This window comes from Cervus elaphus, chromosome 16 (genome assembly GCF_910594005.1).
Source record: "Cervus elaphus chromosome 16, mCerEla1.1, whole genome shotgun sequence".
Taxonomy (NCBI): Eukaryota; Metazoa; Chordata; class Mammalia; order Artiodactyla; family Cervidae; genus Cervus; species Cervus elaphus.
Window position 1 is genome coordinate 22,925,152 of NC_057830.1, and position 22,711 is coordinate 22,947,862.

The 22,711-nt window shown below is 51.8% G+C and overlaps 1 long non-coding RNA gene across 1 annotated transcript; it reads left to right on the forward strand.

The window, feature by feature from the left end:
* Positions 1-9,546: 9,546 nt before the first annotated feature.
* On the forward strand, positions 9,547-14,183 carry LOC122710252. The gene is made up of 3 exons (XR_006345862.1): positions 9,547-9,661; positions 10,236-10,282; positions 14,132-14,183. It is a non-coding gene; the product is annotated as an uncharacterized LOC122710252 (long non-coding RNA).
* Positions 14,184-22,711: the final 8,528 nt, after the last annotated feature.

Below are 22,711 nucleotides of genomic sequence, written 5' to 3' on the forward strand. Positions count from 1 at the left end.
GGCAGTTCTAGGTGTGGACTCCTGGCAGGCTCTTGCTGGCTGGAGTGGCTTGTTGCAGGTGGGTGTTTTGGGTGGGGAAATGGGGCCTCCAGCTGTGTCCCACATTCATTGGAACCTTGTTTTCAAGGCTGGCCAAGGACTGCCTGGTCCTTTGGGGCTGCTTCCAGGGCCACTTGTGGCATCTGAGGGCCAGTGTCTGGAAGGCAGGCAGTTGGCTACAGAGACTATACTTCTCCAGAGGGAAGGGATAGCAGAAGAATGTGATCAGAACGTGGGGTCTGCTCATCCGTGACATTTGGGACCTGGCCTAATTGTCTGGTAATGTAATATATTGCTCAAGGCCAAGTTCTCTTACTCGTTGTTGCTGTGGCTTCCTGTTAACCCAGAATAGATGCCTTTGTCTCCCTCCAGCTTCTAGATGTGGGGACCATAGATCAATGAAATACAGGAAAGCATGTTTTTTGTGGTCTGAAAACCTGGGTGGAGACAGCACAGTTATGGGAACATTGTTAGAAAGACGTAGAAGCTTTCTTTTCCCCCCAAGTGAACTCTGATCCTATAACCCCTGACCATGGCAATATCTCATACCAATCAATTGATGTGGTTTTACTTTATCGCCTCAAGGGAAGGTGGAATTCGTTGCCAGTTTTCATGATTCTTTTTTTTTTCCCCCCAGTGTTCAGGGTTTGCTCTGGGTTGAAGTTTTCAAGCTCTTTGGTTATGCAGCTTGGTGGCTGAAGTGATTCAGGCCTTCTCCTGCTCGCTGTAGTCATCTCCCACCTTTGTGATGATGACCTAGATATCATTCACTTACATCACTTCTCTGAGTGGGAATAATTCTAGAGGATGATTTCAAGTTTGTCAGATTTTTATTATGGTAAAATACAGGCAAACAGAATTGTAAGCGACAACATCAATACAACAGTAAAAAGCAAAATGGGAAGAAAAGAAACAGACTAGAGAAATCACTTCTTTCTCAGCAAGATCAGAGCTCTCTAAAGGGATTCACAGCAGCAAAGTGATTCCTTGAACTCTCCACATGGAAATAATTCGATTTTGAGATTCCAGGAAGGAGGGTGCTGGTGGTGGATTAGGCACAACTGTTGGGAGACCCATTGACAACGATTGTGCATTCATTTTCTGTCCTTGGATTTCTGCAAACCACTCAAATTCTGGTTCTGTGGGGCCAAAACAAGGATGAGATAAAGCCCAGGGATGGGGTGGTTTGGCTCAGATACTCAGCTTGGCAGGCCGGGGGTGGGGGGGTCCCCTGGGGGCAGCTTCAGAGCCCACGCTCCCAGTCCCTATGTGGTCAGGGCCAGAGCTACCAGCCCCTCTACTTCCACGTGGCCTCCAAGGACCATGCCCCAGCCTCTCCCATGACACAGAAGGCATGGAGGAGGAACTACTGCCCACCTGGGTGCAGCTGGGGAAGCCGGAGGGAGATGCAAGCAGGGCCACCCAGCCTCGGTTATCAGAGACTCATCTGCCCATGCTCACGTCCCTGCCCCACACCAATCCTAACTGTGCTCTAGGACAAGAAGCCATCCACTGGTTCCAGGGGGCTGTGGCCCCACTGAGCCCCCCTGACGGCCTGGCAGATGGGCCTAGGCTGGGGCTAGACCCTGCTCCCTCTCTCTCTGGTCATCAGCTGCCAGCAGTGCCCTTAGAGTTGGACCCTCCCTTCCTGCTGCAGAAATGTCTCTTCATCTCTCTACCTATCCTTGCCTCCCCATGTGTCCCCTTCCTCCTTACTGGTTCCTCTCCACACCCGAACCCTCCTGTCCCACCTGCCTCTCTCCTCCATGACTTTGGATCAGGTTCTCCTTTTCTCAGATCTAGGCTCCCCAGCCCCTCTGAGCTGGCCTTGAACTGTCACCGTCCCCACCTTCCAGTCAGTTACCTTCTCATGACAGTGGTGTCCTGTTACCCCCTGTCCCTGGAGACTATTGGGGCCAGCTGATCCCTGTTGCTTCCCTACCCTGCCCTGCTCCAAACATCAGGTGGGTCTCCACCCACTTCCTCACATGCTTCCTCCTCTCCCCTCTCAAGGCACACCTACATGTTATGGAGATCTGTTTATAAGCCTGAGTGGTCCTCACAGACAGGGAAAGGGTCTCACCTGAATACCTAAAATCCAGCCTGGTACCTGGGACAGGCTCACTGTATTGGCTGGCTGAGCAGAAGGATGCTGTGTTCTTTGGAGGATGTACACACATCATCCTTACATCCTGCCATATAGTCTGTAACAACTGTACTTTGAATGTTTAATGAAAGAGGGAGAAGCAGAACCATTTTAGCAGGAATACTGGTTTGGTGTCTGTAGTAGGTGATGGGGTGGCATTTAACTTTTCATTGTCACCGTCATCATCTTGATCACCATGACCACCGTCATCACCAAGCACATTCACTGAGTGCCCATCTGGTAATGGAATATAGATCCTAGACAATGTGAAGACCTTAAATTTTACAAGACGTGACACCAATTTATTTATTTTTTTAATCAATAGGAAGACAAACAGTGAGAAGCACTTACTTTAAGAGGGATGAAGGAAAGAAGAGCAGGGAGCAGGCAGTGAAACTCTGAATACAGAGTGCGTGCAGTGGGAGGGTCTTGGCTCTTTTCTGCAGGAAGCTGGGAACCTCGGTGCTCCTGCGTGTGGGCTTAGTCGCTCAGTCAGGTCCGCCTCTTTGCGACCCCAGGGACTGTAGCCCGCCAGGCTCCTCTGTCCCTGGGGATTCTCCAGGCAAGAATGCTAGAGTGGGTTGCCATGTCCTCCTCCAGGGGATCTTCCCAACCCAGCGATTGAAAGCATGTCTCCTGTGGCTCCAGGACTGCAGGCCGATTCTTTACCCACTGAGCCACTGGGAAAGCCCGTGGTGCATCCTGCATAGTGGCAGAATGGGGCCTCGTGGGGAGGAGAGCAACTGCCAGCCATGGAGGACTGATGAGAAGGGTCAGCCTGGGTGTGGGGTGCTCCTGGAGGAGTAGGATGGCCTCTGATGGTTCCTGTGTGTCTGAGCCTCCTAGGGCCTGGGGAGAGACCTGGCAGCAGGCCTTAACAGGGGTCCCTCAGCTGCTTGAGGTCTTGGCTGTTCTCTCAGTTTCCCTGCAGAACAAACCTTCCCAAACCTGTCTCTTGTGATTGGCTGGCTTGCGCTCGTCAGGCCTTCTGCCCCGACCTGGTACTGCTCGAGGCCGCCCAACATCTGGACCTGGTGCCCTGCAGGGTCTGGAGGAAGGCTGGACTTGGCCAGGGTGCCAGATATCTGAAGGGCTCTTCCTCCCCAGGTGGCCTCCCCCTGAAGCATCCTACACAGGCATGGTGCCATCCCCGCTGTATTCTCTCGGTTCACGGAGCCACAGGCCTGCGTTAAATGTGGGAGCGTGATTCCTGGGGCTGTGGTCCAGGAGGCAGGGGTGGGTCCTTTTGGAGAGTAGCTTGGACTCCTGTTTCTGAGTCAGGTTTGAGCTAGTGCATGCCTCGGAGTTGTATTTAGGTTACATAACCCACTTTGAGGGAAAGAGAACATCAAAGTACAAAATACAATTGTCTGCAAAATTTCAGTTTGTGTGCTGCTGTTCTTTGCTGGGAAACAGTCTTCTTTAAAGGATGTTTGCAAACACTAGAGGTAAATTCCACAGCAGACACATCTGCTCCTGAGCTCAGGGCACGGCTATTCAGCAACATGGAATGAGGGTGTGTTGGGGTCCGTGTGGACCCCTTACTGGTACCCAGGGGTGCCAGCTGTGTGCTCTCCCGGCCTCACAGCTGCAGTCTCAGCATTGTTGCCCCCCCTACCCCAAGGCCTGGCCCTCCCCGGCCAGACCCTGCCCACCCCCCCAAGCAAAGCCCCTGGACTTGACTACTCTGTGCCCCTACCCTGACCCAGCTCCCCTCAGATGTTCCCCCATGGAGCATATAGTTTTGCATTTTTGAAAGACAAATCCTTTATCTGAGACATCTTGGCGGGTCGAGCCTCTAGTTAGACAATAAGTGGGTTCATTGATGGGGAGGCTGTCAGATTGTGCAGAGAAGAACCTTTTGGAAGGTCGAGAGCTGCTCAGACACCCAGAATCAACCAGGGGTGCGGCGGGCCGCTGGCTGCAGTGAAGAAGGGGTTTCGGGATTTTAGTTCTTTGTTTTCTTCTGACTGCTCCATGCACATGCGGAATCTTAACTTCCCGACCCTGACCCGGGATAGAACCCGTGCCCCTGCAGTGGAAACGTGGAGTCTTAACCAATGGACTGCCAGGGAAGTTCTGAGTTTCAGTTCTAATCCAGGTCTTCTCTGTTAATTCACTGTTCTTCCCTTTTTGGTGGGGAATAAAAAGTAATTTCAAAATATAACGATTTAGGTTTGAGCACTAAAGCTATCAACTATCAACAACAACAACAGTATGTGTGTGTGTTACTTACTTAGTTATGTTTAACTCTTTGCGAGCCCATGGACTGTAGCCCGCCAGGCTTCACTGTTCATGCAATTCTCCAGGCAAAATACTGGAGTGGGTTGCCATTTCCCTTTCCAGGGAGTGTTTCCAATCCAGGGATCAAACCCAGGTCTTCTGCATTGCAGGCAGATTCTTTACCTTCTAAGCCACCGGGGAAGCCCAACAACAACAGTACAATAAGTTAAAGTCTGCAATCTAGTCTTGAGGGCATTGTGCTTGGCACTCTCTAGCATGGGCTCCCGGGGCCCTCTCAGGTCGGTGCCCAGAGGACTGTGCTGAGATCCGGGAGGGCATTGCCCAGGCCCTGCCCCAGCGTTTCTCCATGGACTTGGCCAACCGGAGGGTCACTTGGGGAGAGGTCAGTGTTTCTTCCCTCTCTCTCCTGCTTTGGGGCCCTGACCCGGACATTGCTCTCATCCCCGCATCATCTCTGTGCTGGGAGCCCCTCCCCACGTGCTCTGGGGTGACCACCTCCTCCCCTGGCTCTTGGCAGATGTGGCTTCAAGCCCGGCGTACCTGACCCTCCTCTCCTCCCCTGTCACTGGCCAAAGTACCGCACATGGCTGTGCCTAAATCAGAGGGCAGTGCCCCGGGCTCGTTCCTGCAAGGAGGGGCCTCACTCAAGGCCCAGCTCTCAGGGGCTCCCACGCAGACCCCTTTCCCTGCAGGTGTCCCCACCGTCTAGCCACGGGGAACCTCCAGCCAGGGCAGGCTGCCTCTCTGCGTACTCGGTTAAAGACCTCAGAGGGAGGTGCCAAAGGCCTCACCGTGTGCCTCTGGGTGGGACTCACTCTGGGTGCTTGGGGGAGGGGGTGCTCTCAGCAGAGCTCCCCCTACCCCAAGCCCCTGCTCTCCTGACTCCTCATGACCCCTCTCTCAAAAGCATCCTGTTGGTCACTTAAACTGAGACCCTGTGTCAGCCTCTAGGGTCTGGGGAGGCTCCCCGTGCTTACTGGCCATGTAACTTGAGTCAGCTTATTCCAACTGAAAGGCAGGGCCCGCCTCATCAGGTGGCGTGAGGCTGCAGAGAGATAAGTACATGCAAAGCTCCTGGAAGCAAGCTTGCAAGCTGAGGCCGGCAGAGGAGCAGGCTAGAGCCACTTGAGTTTGCTTGGCACTTCCTTGGTGGCTCAGACAGTGAAGAATCTGTCTGCAATGCAGGAGATCCGGCTTTGATCCCTGGGTTGGGAAGATCCCCTGCAGAAGGGAATGGCAACCCACTTCAGTATTCTTGCCTGGAGAATCCCATGGACAGAGGAGCCTGGTGGGCTACAGTCCAAAGGGTTGCAAAGAGTCCGATAGGACTGAGTGACTAACACTTTCACTTTCAGGCCGGGAGTTCCCCTGTTTTTCCAAAGGAGCAGGAGACACTGTCTAGCTGTCCTATGCACTTCTTTCTGCTGGGAGGAGGAGAGATGGGCATTTTTGGCTCAGCCCCAAAGCTCAGGCTGCCTGCAGACTTGGCTCCGGGCCCAGGTGTCCCCTGGGGCTCAGGGACCTCAACTCAGGTGAGGCAGGAACAGGCTGTGGCCTGGGAGGCCGAGGGGGCAGGGGAGAAAGGTGCCTGAGAAGAAAGCCAGGAACCACAAACTGAGTCCCAGGGACCGCTCTTGCCGACTTCCTCCAGCCTCTGTCTGGCACGTATTTTTGGCCCCAGAGAGAGCAGACTGTAAGCGCCTGCAGGTCTCCTGGGGTTTTGTGCAGGGTCTGGGGCCCTGGACACTCTTCTTCCCCATCAAGTCAGGGCACAGAGGACCCCACTGCACGCCTCAGGGTGGAGGGGGGAGCTGATTCTAAATTTACCCCGAATACAGCTTTCTACTTTGCTTTAACACACAATGGCCCACAGTGCTCCAGTTCTGGTTGACCCCTGACAGGAGAGGCATCTGTCCACGCCCTGTGGATTGGACTTTGTAGAGGTGGCCATGGGGGAAGGGGAGGTGTGTCCACTGTCTGATGAGGCAGGAGCTGGTCCCAGGCCCCTTCCCCTATTTGGCATGAGGCCAGACTCTGGGCTAGGAGCCTGGGGGTGGGGGAATTGGGGTCTGCATTAGAAATCCTCACTCCTGACCACTTTCCAACTGTGAGCTCAGGACTCTAGGTACTTCTCTGAGTGTTGATGTCCATATTTCAAGAACTCTGAGCTCACACAGTACCTGTGGGCTCAGAGGTGCCCACGCTCTCATTGACTCTTGGGGTGAATTGCCGGACATCTCTTCCTCAGTCACTCAGGACCTCTAGGAGCAAGTGAGAGGCCTGTTTTGCTCTTAAACAAAGCATTGAAGCCCACGAACTCTTAAGCTCTCCTAGTTAAAGGATTGCAATTTTCTATGGTCCCACAATAACCTCTTCTATTCCTCCAACCCTCAGGCGCGCGCACACACACACACACACACACACACATATGTTCCCATAATCCTCTATTGTGAAGCTCAAACTTTCACCTTTCTGGATCTATAACTATGAAATGAAGTCAGCAGGGATTGCTGTACCAACGTCAGATAGCCAAGGATGCATAAATAAAAAGGAAGCCCCCTTTTAGATGTTGATGATCGGTGAAGATGCCCTGAGAAAGACAAGCAGTCAGGGCTCCATGGCATGGCCATGTCCTATGAGAGCCTTTCAGATCTGTTTGTCACTTTGTGTTTCAAACCATCAGCACTGGAAAAAAACTGACAGTGCTTCTCATTTCACTTTCCCTGGCTACACTCTATCACCCTTTTCTCCTTCTGTTACCACCGAACCATGAACAGCACAAAATCCCAGGGCTTGCAGCCTGCTTTCCTTGATTTTGCTCCTGTCCATGGAGGCTGCATCTGTCCCGTAAAAACACAGGGAGACCACCCTATTAACCTAGAGGGGTGGGGTGGGGAGAGGGGTGGGAGGGATGTTCAAGTGGGAGGGGACAGGGGTAAACCCATGGCTGGTTCATGTTGATGTTTGGTAGAAACCAACACAATACTATAAAGCAATTATCCTTCAATTAAAAATAAATAAATTAAATTAAGAAAAAAAAAATCTGAAGGGATCCAGAAGGTCTCTGACTTTCCCACAAGAGGAACTCTTCATCCCCACTCTTTCTTATAAGCATTCTCTGTCCGTAGCACTTGCTTTATTACTGTTTTTCTCAGGGCTGCAAATTACTTCAAATAAACAAGCCAGTACAGAAAAAGTAATGGCCGGAACGCTTGGTTTCCACCAAATGATTATTCTATGGGAACATTGCGCCTTCTGGAATACCGGGGCAAGGTGATGGATGGCTAGTTGGTGCACAGAATGTTCTGTTCTGAGCGCCAGTTGGTGGTTTCCATTCCCGCGCCCATCCTTGCACAGGTTTGCAGTCCATGAGAAGAGCTTGAGCTCTAAGGGTTCTCCGGGAGCCTGTCTCCTTCGCCCTGGGGCTAGAATCGGGCACAGAGAGCAGACTCCGGAGCCAGCACTGCGTGTGCTGCCTGAGTGCCTGGCTGAAAAACTCACCTCTGCAGGACAGAAGCGTATCTTCAGGGACTTTTGAACCTTTGTCAGAGGTTCCCCTGACAAAGCTGGCGGGTGGGTGGGGCAGAAAGAAACCTCTCTGGCTGGGATCTACTCCAGGTGGAACCTGCTGGAAGATAGATCCCCATCAAGCCCACCTGCTCCTGCCCAGGACTGGTCTCCAGTCTCTCCCTGGCTCCTCTTCCGCCCACTGAGCCCACTCAGCCATCTCTCATGGGGTCACTGCCGAGGCCGACCGAGTAAACAGGTGAAGGATGCCCAGTGCAATCCCATCTATAGTGGAGGCCTAGTAAAGTGTGACTCCCTCTCCCTTACCAGGAATGTGAGCGATGCTGATTTCCTATGACATGTTGAACTTGAACTTGCAACTTGCAACCTAGAGACTTCCCGCTCCCCACCTGACCCCCGTGGAGGCAGCCTCACCTTAGTCCACCTTTACTGTGAGCACGTCCTAACTATCCCAGGGCTCACTTTTCAGGAGATAGCTGGGGGCTCTGGGAACATATTCTTTAGGACTCTCTGTGTCTCATTATGGACTTTCCTGGTGGTTCCACCTGCCAATGCAGGAGATGCAAGTTTGATCCCTTGGTCAGGAAGATCCCCTGAAGGGGAAACCTGTATTTCCCAACACTGCCACGGTGGGAAGTTTCATGGAAGGAAGGTCTGCTGGGGACAGCAGCAAATGAACTCAGGAGACAGGGGAGCCACAGGGAGAGACATGTACCCTGGAGGGTGAGGAAGCTGGGTCACCGGCCACCCAGCTAAACACAAAGGGGATGAAAGTGCTTGAGGCACAGGGTGAGGTGGCATTTCTGTTTTATTGGAAACAAGAGGAGCGAGGGTTTCCCGGTAGCCAGAGGGTGTCGCACCATCTTTCTGGCAGAGAGTGAAGGTTACCAGATGCGGGCAGGGAATAGCTCTGTACTTCCCAGCGGCCTTGCAGAGCTACTGAGTCATAAGCCAGAGAATAACTGAAATGACACAGACATTCACATTTGCTGTTGTTGAAAGACTGTCAAAGCAAGCTTCCTGGGCACAGCTCTGCAGCCCTTCTCAAGCTGGTCTAGGAATTGTTTATGAGTCCGGGTTTAACACACTGCCAGGAACCGTGCATCACAACTGGACTTCTCGGATATCCGCAGGAACCAAGGAGCCGGACGAGAGGGAGGGAGATAATCTGAGCAAGAAGGAGGTGGGAGCGGGAGCCAGCTCCCTCGGTGATTCCGGGTGACCCGCCCTTGTCCTCGCACTGCCCCGCAGACTTCTGCTGGCAGGACTTCATGTACTGCTGATATTTTTATCTCTGTGTTAAGTGGCACTTTACCTTTATTGTTCTGATTCCCCATCAACGTGGTTGCCATCTTCCCTTCCTGCCTCCATTCTTGCCCCTGAGAAAACACACCTGCTGCCTTTCCAATCTTGCTGGCAGGCTCGGGGCACAAAGGGGAGGGCAGGCGGTGGCCAGCAGGACCCCTGTCACGCAGCAGTGGGCTGTGCTGCGAAAGGGCAGGAGGAGCAGGTGGGCCCTTCAGGCTCCCGGCTGCTGTTAGTCTGTGTCCCTCCAGAGCAGCTCGCCAGGGCCCCGCCCAGGCGGTGTGCGCAGTCCTGGGTCACGTGCCTGTGTTCCATGCACAGACCGTCCAGGAGGGGAAAGGACCAGAAACAGCCTCCCTGCCCGACCCCCACCCCATGGACCGGGAAGCTGCTACCCACGTGAGAGCCCCTTGGCGCCCTCCAGCCAGCTGGTTGGCGGCCAGGCAGCACTGAATGTCCTTTGTTTCTTGCAGCGATGACTTCCCTCTTGGGGTCAATTATGCAGCCTAATAGCTGTTATTACTTCTGAACAAAGTGTGCCTCGCAGCCTCTGGCAGCTTAAAGGGCAGCCCTGCCCATCAGCACCCTGCCACCCTCCAAAGATGGCAGGGAGGGGAGTGGGGGTGGGGGGAGGGTGCCCCCAGCAGGTGGAAGTTGGTGGGTCGGTGACTTGGCTGGTCCTCTTGTGGTCACCACCCTGCCAGGGACGTGAGTTAGCAGAGGGCATTTGCTTGCTCAGGAGACCGGAACGGGAGGAGCCGGTGTGCTGGGGGGGACACTTAAAGGGGCTGATGTCTTTTGGACCTGCCTGGGAGGCCAGTTCAGAGCGTGAAGAGTAGGTGTGGGGCTTGATTTGCCCCCGGTGCCTCGCAAAAGAGAACCGAAATTCAAGGCGTGGCTCCTGGAAGCAGGATTTGGAGGAAAGCTTAGAGCTCACCTAGTCCTAATCTCTACTTTTCCTTGGGCTCCCTAGCTTTCATCTCTGATATGTCATGACTTCTGATGGACCCTTAAAGAGAGGTAAGCCCCACTCCCTGGGGGGTGGATGTTATAACGTGGTTCTCAGTGGTTACCCTCAACAGGTCACCTTCAACCAGGATGGTGAGCCCCGTGGGCAGGGGCTGTGCATACCCCATGGGGGCTTGTGCAGCACGCACGAGCTGACCCCAGGTGGTTATGGAGACAAATGAGAAAACCCAAGCCGACAGTGCAGAAATCTCATTCTGTCTTTTTGTTTCATAGACAGTTCTGGAATGTTTCACAGGCTGACAAGGGATGAATCTGAGCGCCACCTCCCCTAGTATATTTATTTATTTCATTTGTTTTTGGCTGTGCTGGGTCTTCATTGCTATGCACGGGCTTTCTCTGGCTGCAGTGAGTGGGGGCTACTCTCTAGTTGTGGATGGGCCTAGTTGCCCTGTGGTGTGTGGGATCTTCCCAAACCAAGGATCAGACTTGTGTCCCTTGCATTGGCCAGTGGATTCTTTTTTTTTTTTCTTTTTATAGGTAGTTTTATATTTTCATTTTTTAATACTTCATTTACTTTTATTTAATTTTTAAAATTTTATTTATTTTAATGGGAGGCTAATTACTTTACAATATTCTAGTGATTTTTGCCATACATTGATATGACTCAGCCATGGGTTTACATGTGTTTCCCATCCTGAGGCAAGTGGATTCTTAACCACCAGATAAGCAGGGAAGTCCTCTCCTTATATATTTGATGAAGGAATTTAAGAGGACCCCAAAGGAGGGCTGTGAAAGGAAGAGGTGGTGTGGATGGGTCCTGATTGCCGTAGGTTCTGCTGGGCCAGTGTGCATGTTCACAGTCCTCAGGTCAAATCCTCTGCTGGGGGAACTAGCTTCCCCTGATGGAATGTTCTGGGGTGAAGGACTTTGCTGCAGCTCTCCTTGGGGCTTATTTTCTTCCAAGGATGATGCAGACTTCTGGAGATCCCTGACAGGGGCTGGTGTGGGTACAGTTTTATTGTTGTTCAGTTGCTCAGTCGTGTCTGACTCGGCAACCCCATGGGCTGCAGCACGTTAGGCTTCCCTGTCCTTCACCATCTCCTGGAGTCTGCTCAAACTCATGTCCATTGAGGGTTTCCCCAATGGCATTAGTGGTAAAGAACCTGCCTGAGAATGCAGGAGACATAAGAGACACGGGTTCAATCCCTGGGTAGGAAGATACCCTGGAGGAGGGCATGGTAACCCACTCTAGTATTCTTGCCAGAAAGTCTCATGGACAGAGGAGCCTGGTGGGCTACAGTCTATGGGGTTGCAAAGAGTTGGACACAACTGAAGCGACGGAGCACTCATACATGTCCATTGAGTCGGTGATGTCATCAAACCAGTTCATCCTCTGTCGTCCCCTTCTTCTCCTGCCCACAAACTTTCCCAGCATCACGGTTTTTTTCCCATGAATTTTTTTCAGGGTTGTCAATAATGAGTTGTTTTAGTCTAAAAGAAAATATTAGCTTTTCTGTCTAATCCTTTTGCTTGGTTGCGGGGTTTTTATTCAGTTAGGCAGTACAAGTCTTTTTGCTAGCATACACCTCTTAACTGTTTGGCTACAGCTCAGTTCAGGGTGAGGGGCTCAGGTGACGACACCTGTGTTTGGCCCCACACTTTCAAGCAGCGACCACTGGGCTGCTCTTCCCCACCATCATAAGTTGTAAACGTCGCCCACCACCAGGCTCTCTGGCTGTGCCCCTGCTGAGCCATGGTCCTGTTAATGAAGCTCAGCAGAGTAAAAAATAGCTGCCATGCCTGCCAGTTCTTAGCTTCTGAAAGTGTGTGTTTATGCTCACACAGTTCATCTCAGAGACACATATGGGACAGGGTGAAGGGCTTAAATCGGGGGACAGATTTTTTTTTTTCATTTCTAAATTCAGATTCTATAGGGTGAAGAACTGAAGGTGAGGAGGATGGAGAGAGTCTGAGGTCCAAGACCGGCATGCAGCCCATAGAGTCACACGAACCTGTGTGGCCTGATGCTCTGCTCTCCCCATCCTGCAGTTCTGAACATCCTTGAGCAAGCCCTGCACTCTCACTGGGCGCCGTGTGTGCATGTGGGGGCCTGTAGTGTCCCTGTGAGCAGGTCTGTTTTCTCATGGCCACATGGAGACGTTCTGGGTGCTGTGCCCTCCTCCCAGGTCCACGTGGTCGGTGGCGGTTCTTCACTTAGTCTGGGTGGGGTTCTGTTCCTGGGGTGGTCTTCCTGGTTATATCTGGGCCTGGCCTTTCGTGGGTCTCTCTGGTGCTAACCAAGCCCCTGGGCTGGTCCAGAAAGGCCCCTCTGCCCATCTGGCCTCCACACTGGACCCTCTCTGGTGTATCTATATTCTCATGGGTGCTCTCCCTCTGTTGTGTCTATGTGGTTCCTCAAAGGACCAACTCAACTCTCTGTTGGCCCTGGCGAGTGTCATTTCCCCTAGCCAGCAAATGGTGGCTAAAAATCTTGCTCCATCTGTTGGAGGAAGGGACATGGTCTCTGGGTGGCTCTTGTGCAGCCCCGAGACAGAGTTCCATGGTCCAAGGGGACCCCCACGCTGATCTACCTGAAATCATATCATTTCTGCCTGCAACATGGTTTGTGCTTCAGAGCCCACCTGCTTGGGCATTTTCTCTTTTCCGCAGGGCTGCTGTCCTGAATGAGTAATTCCTGCAGCCCAGTTGATAGGGCTGGAGACTCAATGGTGGACAGTCGCTTCAGTCGTGTCTTGACTCTGTGTGACCCTGTAGCCCGCCAGGCTTCTCTGTCCATGAAATTCTCCAGGCAAGAATACTGGAGAGGGTTGCCATTTCCTTCTCTAGGGAATCTTCCCGAACCAGGGATTGAACTCATGTCTCTTACATCTCCCGCATTGGCAGGTGGGATCTTTACCACTAGTGCCACCTGGGAAGCCAGAATGGCCTGAAATTCCCGCAAGACTCTATGGTTGAATGTTCATTGGGGCTGCCACTCCCAGAGCTTGCTCATATTTCTCCCAAAATCAGGAAACACTGCACTCAGGCAAGTATGAAACAGCCTGTAGAGACAGGGCATGACTTACTGGCCAATAGAAACATTCTGAGAAGTGGGAGAAGTGGCCCTTATGTTGCAACTCTGACTCAGGTTCTGACATCAGCCTGCAAGATGCCAGAGAGAAATAGAGCTTTGACCAGGATCAACCGCAGAGCTTGGAAACCTGAAAGGGAAACTGTCCTCCTTCCCGTTGCCTCTAGGAGAGGGCAGGATGCCCAGGGGTGCCCAGATGCTGCCAGGCCTGACCTGCAGTAATGTATTGTCCCATAGTGTAAAGAGAGAATGGGTGTGGGTAGTGGTGGGGTGAGAGTGCAGTCTTGGGGCTTCAACTACAGTGCCTCTGGGTTCTGTTATTCACTCAGCATGTTTTACACACCTACTGTGTGTCAGGTGCTGTTTTAAAAGTTATAGGCCCACAGAGGGCAGATCTGGCCCTGGGAGGGGTGGACGTGTGAGGCAAAGAATCACATGTTAAGTGATGATAGAAGTAAGCACAAGGTTACAAAGTGTGATGAGTCCCTGTAGGGCAAAAAGCACTTGCTAAAGAGGGAACATTGTGCAGAGAGCTGAAGGACTAGTGGGAGGGATGTAGCTGATGTGTGTGTGTGCACTAGTTTATCCCAGATGAAAGGAACAGCATGTGCAAAGGCCCTGGGGCAGGAGACTCCTGGCCCATTCAGGGAACTGATGGAGGGTCAGGTGGAAATAACCTGGTGCTGATGTGGGACCACCAAGAGGAATTTACTTTAAATAAAGGGTCCATGGGACAATTTGCTTTCCCAGAGTATGTTTGCTTACATGTGTGTGTGTGTGTGTGTGTGTGTGTGTGTGTGTGTACACAGGTGGCAAGGCAAAGAAGGAAGCAGAGGCCATGAACAGAAGGAACTGGGAAGCCCCTGGTACCCAGATGGACATCTTGTAGGTGAGTAAAGCTGTGATCTCATAGTCATCATGGTGGGGACCTGGTACACCATACGAGTGGGTCACACCAGTCACAGGCAGCCTAGGGGCAGGGGTAAGACGGGGGTGGAGGGTCTTCTCCCCCAAAGGAGGGAGATCAAATCTTTCCTGACATTTCCAAAGGGTTAATTGCTATCAGTGGGGAACTCTGGGATTAGAAGAGAAAGTGGTGGGGGGCATCTTTGTTATCCTTTTTTGCTGAAAAAGGAGGGGAAGTGACATTCCAGGAGCACCTACAGGGATCAGGCATGGTCCCCGTGCTTTATCTCACCAACCTCATGAGAAGGAGACCCTTAATACCCTCAGTCAGCCAACATCACTGAAGGGAGGCAGGCTATGGCCTAGGGCGTCCTGGGCTGTGTCTTCCTCTGAAGCCTGTTTGCCAGCTGGCTTTGCTCTAGGAGGCCCTGCCATCACAAGTCCCTTCCCTCCCCTCATCCTCCTGCAGTCCCAGCCCAGGGCAAGCTCCTTGTCCATTTGTTGTGCTTCCCAGAGGAGGCTAGGTCTCTGGCTTTGTCCTTTATTGCCCTGAGCTCCCCCAGGTCCAGCCCAGAACTCCCCATACCTGCAGCCTCAGGTTTCTCCTCTCATCCCTCTGGAGAGCTTAGTGACCCTGAGGTCACTAAGCTAGACCCAGAGGTCTAGACCCAGAGGCTAGGTCTCTGGCTTTGTCCTTTATTGCCCTGAGCTCCCCCAGGCCCAGCCCAGAACTCTCCATACCTGCAGCCTCAGGTTTCTCTTCTCATCCTTCTGCTGGGGCTTGGAGAGCTTAGTGACCCTGAGGTGGGAGGAGAGACATCTGTGTGATGGGCTAGGTCCAGGGAGCTGTGGGTCCTGGGGGTGTGGGGGATGGGGTGCAGGAGACAGGAGATGGAAATGTGGAGGATGGGGGTGTGGGTCCTGGGAGATGTGGGAGCATGGGAGTGTGGAGATCTGGGAAGTGGGTGCCTGGGAGTGTGAAGGTTGGGAGTGTGGGGCATGGGAGTTTGGGGACCTGGAGGTGTGAGGGTTGTGGGTGCCTGGGAGTATGAGGGTTGGGAGGGTAGGAGATGGGAGTGTAGGTGCCAGGACTTCTGTGTCAGGGAAACTTGGGTTCTCTGCTGCCTTGATCAACAGCAGGATAAGCTCCCCAATCAGGCTTTCTCATTTGTGCCACTTATTCTAAGAACCGTGTGCTGACCCTGCAGTCTCTGCCATGCAGACTTGGCACGGAGCAGACTGTCTCTAGGAGCCTCCTTTCTGCCCTTCCTTCCACCATTGACCATCCCCATGCTCCACCAGAGCTCGGCTGTCCGTGGGGCCCCCAGGAGCCCAGGGCGGGGCTGACCTGGGCCAGGTGGTGGTCCCAGGCCCCCACATGCTGATCCATTCCTGTGACCATACAGAATCCCCAAGAGGTCTCAGCAGCTTTCTTTGGGAGCGGAATGTTCCCAGGGGTCTAGTTTGCCCCATTCAGGCAGTTTCTTTCTGGAAAACTCAGAAATTTGCCAGAAATAGGAAACGCACCCCTGGGACTAGTTGGACCCAGATGGAGTGTTCCTGGAGCCCAGAATCCACTGTGGATTATTACGACTGGGAAGAAGGAACCCTGGCACCCACTGTGGGCACTGAGCTGCCTGCCTCCAGAATCGGAGTTGCAGGCCCCAGGCCGGCAGCCAACCATTTTTTTCACTGATGACTCTTTTATCTTCCTTAAAATGACCCCCACAATACCTCCTCACCCTGCTGTGAGTGTGGCTCGACTCCTGTTTGTGCTATCTCTGTTCCCAGCACTGGAGAAACCAAAGATCATCTAGTAAATATAGAAGATTTCATCCCAGAAAGCCATCTTTTGAAATCAATTTCTGTTTATTGACCCTGATTCATCATTTAATAGGTCTGCAGGAGGAGAAAGGGGTGACAGAGGATGAGACGCTTGGATGGTATCACTGACTCAATGGACATGAGTTTGACCAAACTCCGGGAGATGGTGAAGTTCAGAGAAGCCTGGCCTGCTGCGGTCCCTGGGGGTCGCAAAGAATCGGACATGACTTAGTGACTGAACAACAATAAATACAGTCTGAATCCCTTACTTCTGCTGCTCATGAGCCCGCTGCTCTGGGGTCAGCTTCTCTGCTCAAAGGCATAGGTATGCAGGAGCTCTTCTGCTAGGCGAGTGTTCCCAAGCTGCTTTCTCTGAAGCAGCAGCTTCCCTTTGAACTTGGCCGACAGCACAAGAAGCTGGACAGGAGATGGCTGGGAGTCACGTCCTCCACTTTCACTTGCTTTGCTCCGGGTTCCACTGCTGTTTCTCCTGGTGGTACTTGCTGCTGGGTTCCACCGTGACAGCCCGGTGGGGAAGGAACCGCAGCTCGGACCCTGCCTCCTGAAGTCAGTTCCCAAAAGACAACCTCCCTGCCTGTTCAGAAGGGGCCACGTGCCCCTAAGGGACAGTTAATACAAAATTTACTCTTCGAACCCCCCCTTTTCTGTTTATAATAACACTCTTCAAAGCCAGCTTGTATAGCAGGAGTCCTTTCCTTGAAGGTGAAGGAAGTTCAGCCTGTCCCACATTTGTGGGTGCCCCTTTTTCCTTTAATAGCATCTGCAGAGCTTTGGGGTGGCTCTTCCTGCTGACAGGCCCCAGTTTTGGGCTGATGGTTGTGGACCCAGGGCTCCTTGAGCTGAGAAGGGGAGTCCTGAGGCAGAGATTCCCATGATCCCCCTGATATTGTGATTCATAATAAATATAGACTTTGGTCTTTGCCCAGTTTCCTGGCTCATGGTTCCCAAAAACCTTGGAATTTTCAAGCAACGAGAGCAATGGGAGCATCTTTTGGATTCCCCTGTGGCTCAGCTGGTAAAGAATCCGCCTACAATGTGGGAGATCCTGGTTCGATTCCTGGGTTGGGAAGAGCCACTGGAGAAGGGAGAGGCTACCCGCTCCAGTATTCTGGCCTGGAGAATTCCATGGACTGTAGAGTCCATGGGTTTGCAAACAGTCGGACACAACTGAGCGACTTTCACTTTCACTTTGTTATAATGTTTGGTCCCTTGTCCTCAGTTACCTGAAATTGCTTCAGAGCCATAAAGGTGAAATGGACATCCCTTCCTACCATGCCTGAGTTTATGTTAATGAAGTGGCTTTTGGACCACACCTAAGGGACTTCTGGTGGCTCAGAAGGTAAAGAATTTGCCTACAGTGTGGGAGACCCAGGCTTGATCCCTGGATTGGGAAGATCCCCTGAATAAGGGAATGGCTACCCATTCTGGTATTCTTGCCTGGAGAATTTCATAGACAGAGGAGCCTGTTGGCTACAGTCCAGGGGGTCACAAAGAGTCAGACACGACTTAGTGACTAACAGTTTCATTAAAGATGGAGAGCTGGTTACCAAGGGGATCAATAAGAATGGCGGGGGAGGTAAAACTTTCAGCCCCATGACCTGGTTTCCAGGGAGTGGAGAGGGGGCTGAATCAGTCACCAACGGCCAATGATTTCATCAGTCATGCCTGTGTAATGAGGCCGCCACAAAAGTCCAAAGGAATAGATTCAGAGAGCTTCTGGGCTGGTGAATCAGAACTTGTCCTTGTGCTGCTGGACTGGTCCCCAAACACCACAGGGACAGAAGCTCCTTTGTTTGGGACCTCTTCTCATCTGGCTTTAACATCCTCTGCAATTGGCAGGTGATCTAGTGAGTCAATGGGTTTTGTGAGTTCTGTGAGCTTTTCTAGCAATTACTGGGATACAACGTGGAGGTCATGAGAACCTCTGATCTGCGGCTAGTTGGTCAGAAACAAGGTGACCAACTGAACTTGAAGTTGGCATCTGAGTGGGGAGTGGTCTCCTGAGAGTGAGCCCCTAACCTGTGGGACATGACACTATCTCTAAATAGAGAGTGTCAGAGTGGAATGAAATTGTGGGACACCCAGTCAGAGTCTGCTGAGAACCGCATGGTGTAGGAAAAACACAAACAGTATCACATAGTCACAAACTGTAAGCAGGAAAGTTTAACATAGTGGAAAGGACTCAGGGTAAATGCTTTCCTGAGGTGGGACAAATACCAGGGTCAGGCTGGGAAGTGGTTTAAACAGTTGGTGATTAGTAAGGAAGGTGTGGAATGATTGCTCGGTAACTTTGAGGCATTTATGTGTGCATTGCCATTTTGTTTATTCTTGGCATGCATAGAGCATCCTTGGGCGACCAGGTTGTATGTGGCCCTTTGAAGCTCTAGTCTGCTGGCTTCTGTGCCCAGGCTGCAGAAATGGCTATTTCTTTGGTGGCACTGCCTCCAATTACAGGCACGGTGTCCTGCTGGAAAGAAGGTCTTTGAAGTACTGGCAAGCTTCACACTGGACAAAAAAATATTGCTCTGAGAGTGTCCTATGGAGGGAACTCAGCCCACTCACTGGATCTTGGGGACAACATTGCTCTGGTCCAGCAGGGCCCCACTGCCCTTTTGAGCTAACCTGAGGGGGCCAGCCATCCAGCGCCATATGGTCAGTAAGGAGGAGGTGTCCTGCCAGGAGAGGTTCTTTCCACCTTGAGCCCAGGCTTCCACGTGAGTGCCTGTACAAGTTCACATGTCTCCCGGTTCTGGGATGTGAGTTGCGGTGCTAGGTCTCTGGGTGATGTCATTGGAGGTGTGGGTGTCCAGGGTCATGATGGTGTCCGAGGTCATGATGAACAGTTCCTGGTAGTTGCCCTTCCCCTCTCTGTAAATGTTAACATCTTTGTAAGGTTGGGGAACACTCAGCCCAAACTGGATGAATAAAAATTGCAAAATTACAGCTCCAGGGAGTGGACTGTCCCTGGAATGACTGGACCCCTTCTGCAACTCCTTCCCTTTTCCTTTCAAAATAAGCAGGATATGAAGCTTGGAACTCACAGGGAAGGTTTGTTTCAGACCCCACAGAGCTGCTTACAGTAAGGCAATGAGATTTTCTTTCTCTGTACTGCTCTCAGGCATGCTTCGTTGGACACTGAAGGGCTTTGACTTGTATAGCCAATGGCCGGCCCTGCATCCCCGACTGGGTGGCCCCTTGGTCACTGCCCTCCTGAGGGGACTGGGGCACAGTTAATGTGCCAGAATCTTGCAGTACACATCAGAGGCTGCCAGGCCAGGCAGCCAGTGGCTTGGGGGACTTTCTAAGCCCTCAGGATGTCTCCCCAGGAGGTACTCTTTCCATGTCTTGAAAGGCTCCCAGGAGTCTGAGCAGGAGAGAGGCTAAGATGGATCTCAGGTGGTGCTAGTGGTAAAGAACCCACCTGCCAATGCAGGAGATGCAAGAGACACAGGTTTGATCCCTGGGTTGGGAAGCTCACCAGGAGGAGGGCATGGCAACGCATTCCAGTATTCTTGCCTGGAGAGTCCCATGGACAGAGGATCCTGGCAAGTTACAGTTAATGGGGCCTGAAAGAGTCGGACACACCTGAAGTGACTTAGCACACAAGGTGGGTCTCAGACAGTCTGAACTCCTTGCTTGTTCAGAATGCGAACTCTGGTCATAATCGACAGCACTGGCATTTGTTTATAAAGTCTTCATGAGGCTGCAATTGGAAACCACACAGAGCAAGAACAGTTTTACAGGCTCCAGCTCGATGGACGCCTGACATCACACTCGGTTGTTTTCCAGAACTAAACTGGTTGACCTCTGCTGCTGCATGTACTTATCAACAACTTGGAGAAAGAGAAATTTTTCTAATTTATGAGAAAATGGAATGTTTTCTGCAGGAGCCATCTAGGTCTGGCAGAGAGAACACAGGTTGAGAAAATTTAGTCCATGTTGATCCGGGCCAGTGTTTGATTAAAGGTTTTTGTAAACTTCTGGCTGAGGGAGGATTAGAGTGAAGGTGGGTGGGTTCAAGGGCCAGGTCTTATCTGAGATCATGAGAAGTAAAATGATTGCAAAAGAGTCTGGCATGGAGGACACAATGAGGTCATGTCCCAGGGAGACCTGCTCCCAGGAGGACAATCCTGGGGATCTCCTGTAATTAATACTATAGAAGGGAGCAGGAGACAGTAGAGTTGGCCAGAGGGAGGTGTGCAGAGTCAGTGCAAGCCCACTAAAGCTGCAGCCAAGCCCTCTAAGCACTGGGGAGCAGCAGCAAGGAGCAGCGCCAAGCCCATCACCAAGCACAAGAAGGCCTGTTGATGGTTCATGTGGGGGCATCCGGTCCTTTCACTTAATGGCAAACAGAAGGGGAAAAAGTGGAAACAATGACAGATTTTATTCTCTTGGGCTCCAAAATTACTGCTGATGGTGACTGCAACCATAAAATCAAAAGACGCTTGCTCCTTGGAAAGAAAGTGATGATAAACTTAGTGCATTAAAAAGCAGAGACATTGCTTTGCTGACAGAGGTCTATATAGTCAAAGCTCTGGTTTTTCCAGTAGTCATGTATGGATGTGAGAGTTGGACAATAATGAAGGCCAAGAGCCGAATAATTGATGCTTTAGAACTGTGGTGTTGGAGAAGACTCTTGAGAGTCCCTTGGACTGCAAGATCAGCCAGTCAATCCTAAAGGAAATCAACCTTGAATATGCATTGGAAGGACAGATGCTGAAGTTGATGCTACAATTCTCTGGCCTCCTGATGCGAAGAACTGACTCATTAGAAAAGACCCTGATGCTTGGAAAGATTGAATGCAGGAGGAGAAGGGGGCGACAGAGGATGAGATGGTTGGATGAGATGGCCTCATTGACTCAATGGACATGAGTTTGAGCAAGCTCTGGGAGATGGTGAAGGTCAGGGAAGCCTGGTGTGCTGCAGGCCATGGGGTTGCAGAGAGTTGGACATGACTTAGCGACAGCATCAACAGCAACAACGCCCTCCTTCAGCCACTGTTCCTGCCTGTGCCTTCCAGGCTGCACCTGGAAACTATAGTTTCCCTCTCTCTAGCAGAAGCATCACGTTGTGTGGCTAAGCTGGGGACTCCTGGCCTTGTGAACAGCTGTTGTCCCTGGAAGCTGGGTTTTGGCAGATAAATCCTAACCCCTCATGGACGACTCCCAGGCAGCATCAGTGTGTCCCCCAGAGCTCCCAGCAGGATGAGCTCCAGATGCCAACAGTGTGGCTTGATGGACAGCATGCCCCTCATGGGCCTCCTTCCTTCCTGCCTCACCTGCCCCTCCCCTCCTTTCCCCCTGGGCAGACAGGTATATTGGGTGCTTGCCTCCAAGTCGGCTGTTGGAGGCTCCTCACAAGGGGAGGCATCCTCTCCACTCAATGTGATGAGGTGGGACCTAGAGGAGCACGGACGGTGCCTCTGCTCCTGAATGAAGCCCCTGGTGGGGAAAATGCACCATGGAGGGTCTCCCTGACCCAAGTCTCTGTGTACCATCCCAACAAGCAGCAACCATGGAGTAGTGGTCCCTGGAGACCTCATCTGACCTGGGGTGAGTTGGACCATAAAGAACACCGAGTGCTGAAGAATTGATGCTTTGAACTGTGGTGTTGGAGAAGACTCTTGAGAGTCCCTTGGACTGTAAGAAGATCAAGCCAGTCAATCCTAAAGGAAATCAGTCCTGAATACTCATTGGAAGGACTGATGCTGATGTTGAAGCTCTGATTCTTCGGCCACGTGATGCAAAGAGCTGACTCATTGGAAAAGACCCTGATGGTGGGAAAGATTGAGGGCAGGAGGAGAAAGGGATGACAGAGGATGAGATGGTTGGATGACATCATTGAGTCAATGGGCATGAGTTTGAGCAAACTCTGGGAGATGGGAAGGTCAGGGAAGACTGGTGTGCTGCAGTCCATGGGGCTGCAGAGAATCGAACGTGACTCTGACAGAACAACAACATTGAGATTTATAGGAAATATATATTTGGCTGTGTTCCACAGTTCCTCGCTCACAGCTCATAAACCCTTGGAATTTCTTAAATGTAAAGAGTGATAAAACTGTCTTTTGTCATATGGATGAGGTGAATTTTAGCAGCACCTAAATATGGGGGCCTATTGCCAGGAGAACCAATCATGTGATTAGAGGGCTGGAATTTCAGTCCCATCCCTTGATTTCCAGGGAGGGGAGAGGAGGTTGAATCAGTTGCCACTGGCCAGTGATTTAGATAGCCGTGATAATGTAATGAAACCTCCACAAACCCTCAAAGGGCAGATTTTTGACTGTTTCAGAGAGCTGCTATATGCCACCGAGTTGGGCCCCAAGCTCTGTGTGGACAGAGACCTCTCTGTTCAAAACCTCAGCCTATGAATCTCTTTGTCTGACTGTTGATTCATATCTTTTAACATCCTTTTATAATAAATAGAAATCTGTTGAGGAAATGGATTTTCTTGAGTTCTGTGAGCCATTCTAGCACATTAATTGAGTCGAGGAAGCGGGTGGGGGTTTGTGGGAAGCTCTGATTGATAGTAGATGGGAAGCACACACACAGAGGGGAAGCGTAGGTGACAACCTGGGTTTGTGGCTTGCATCTGAAGAGGAGAGTGGTCTTGTGGGTTGGAGCATTTTACCTGTGGCATCT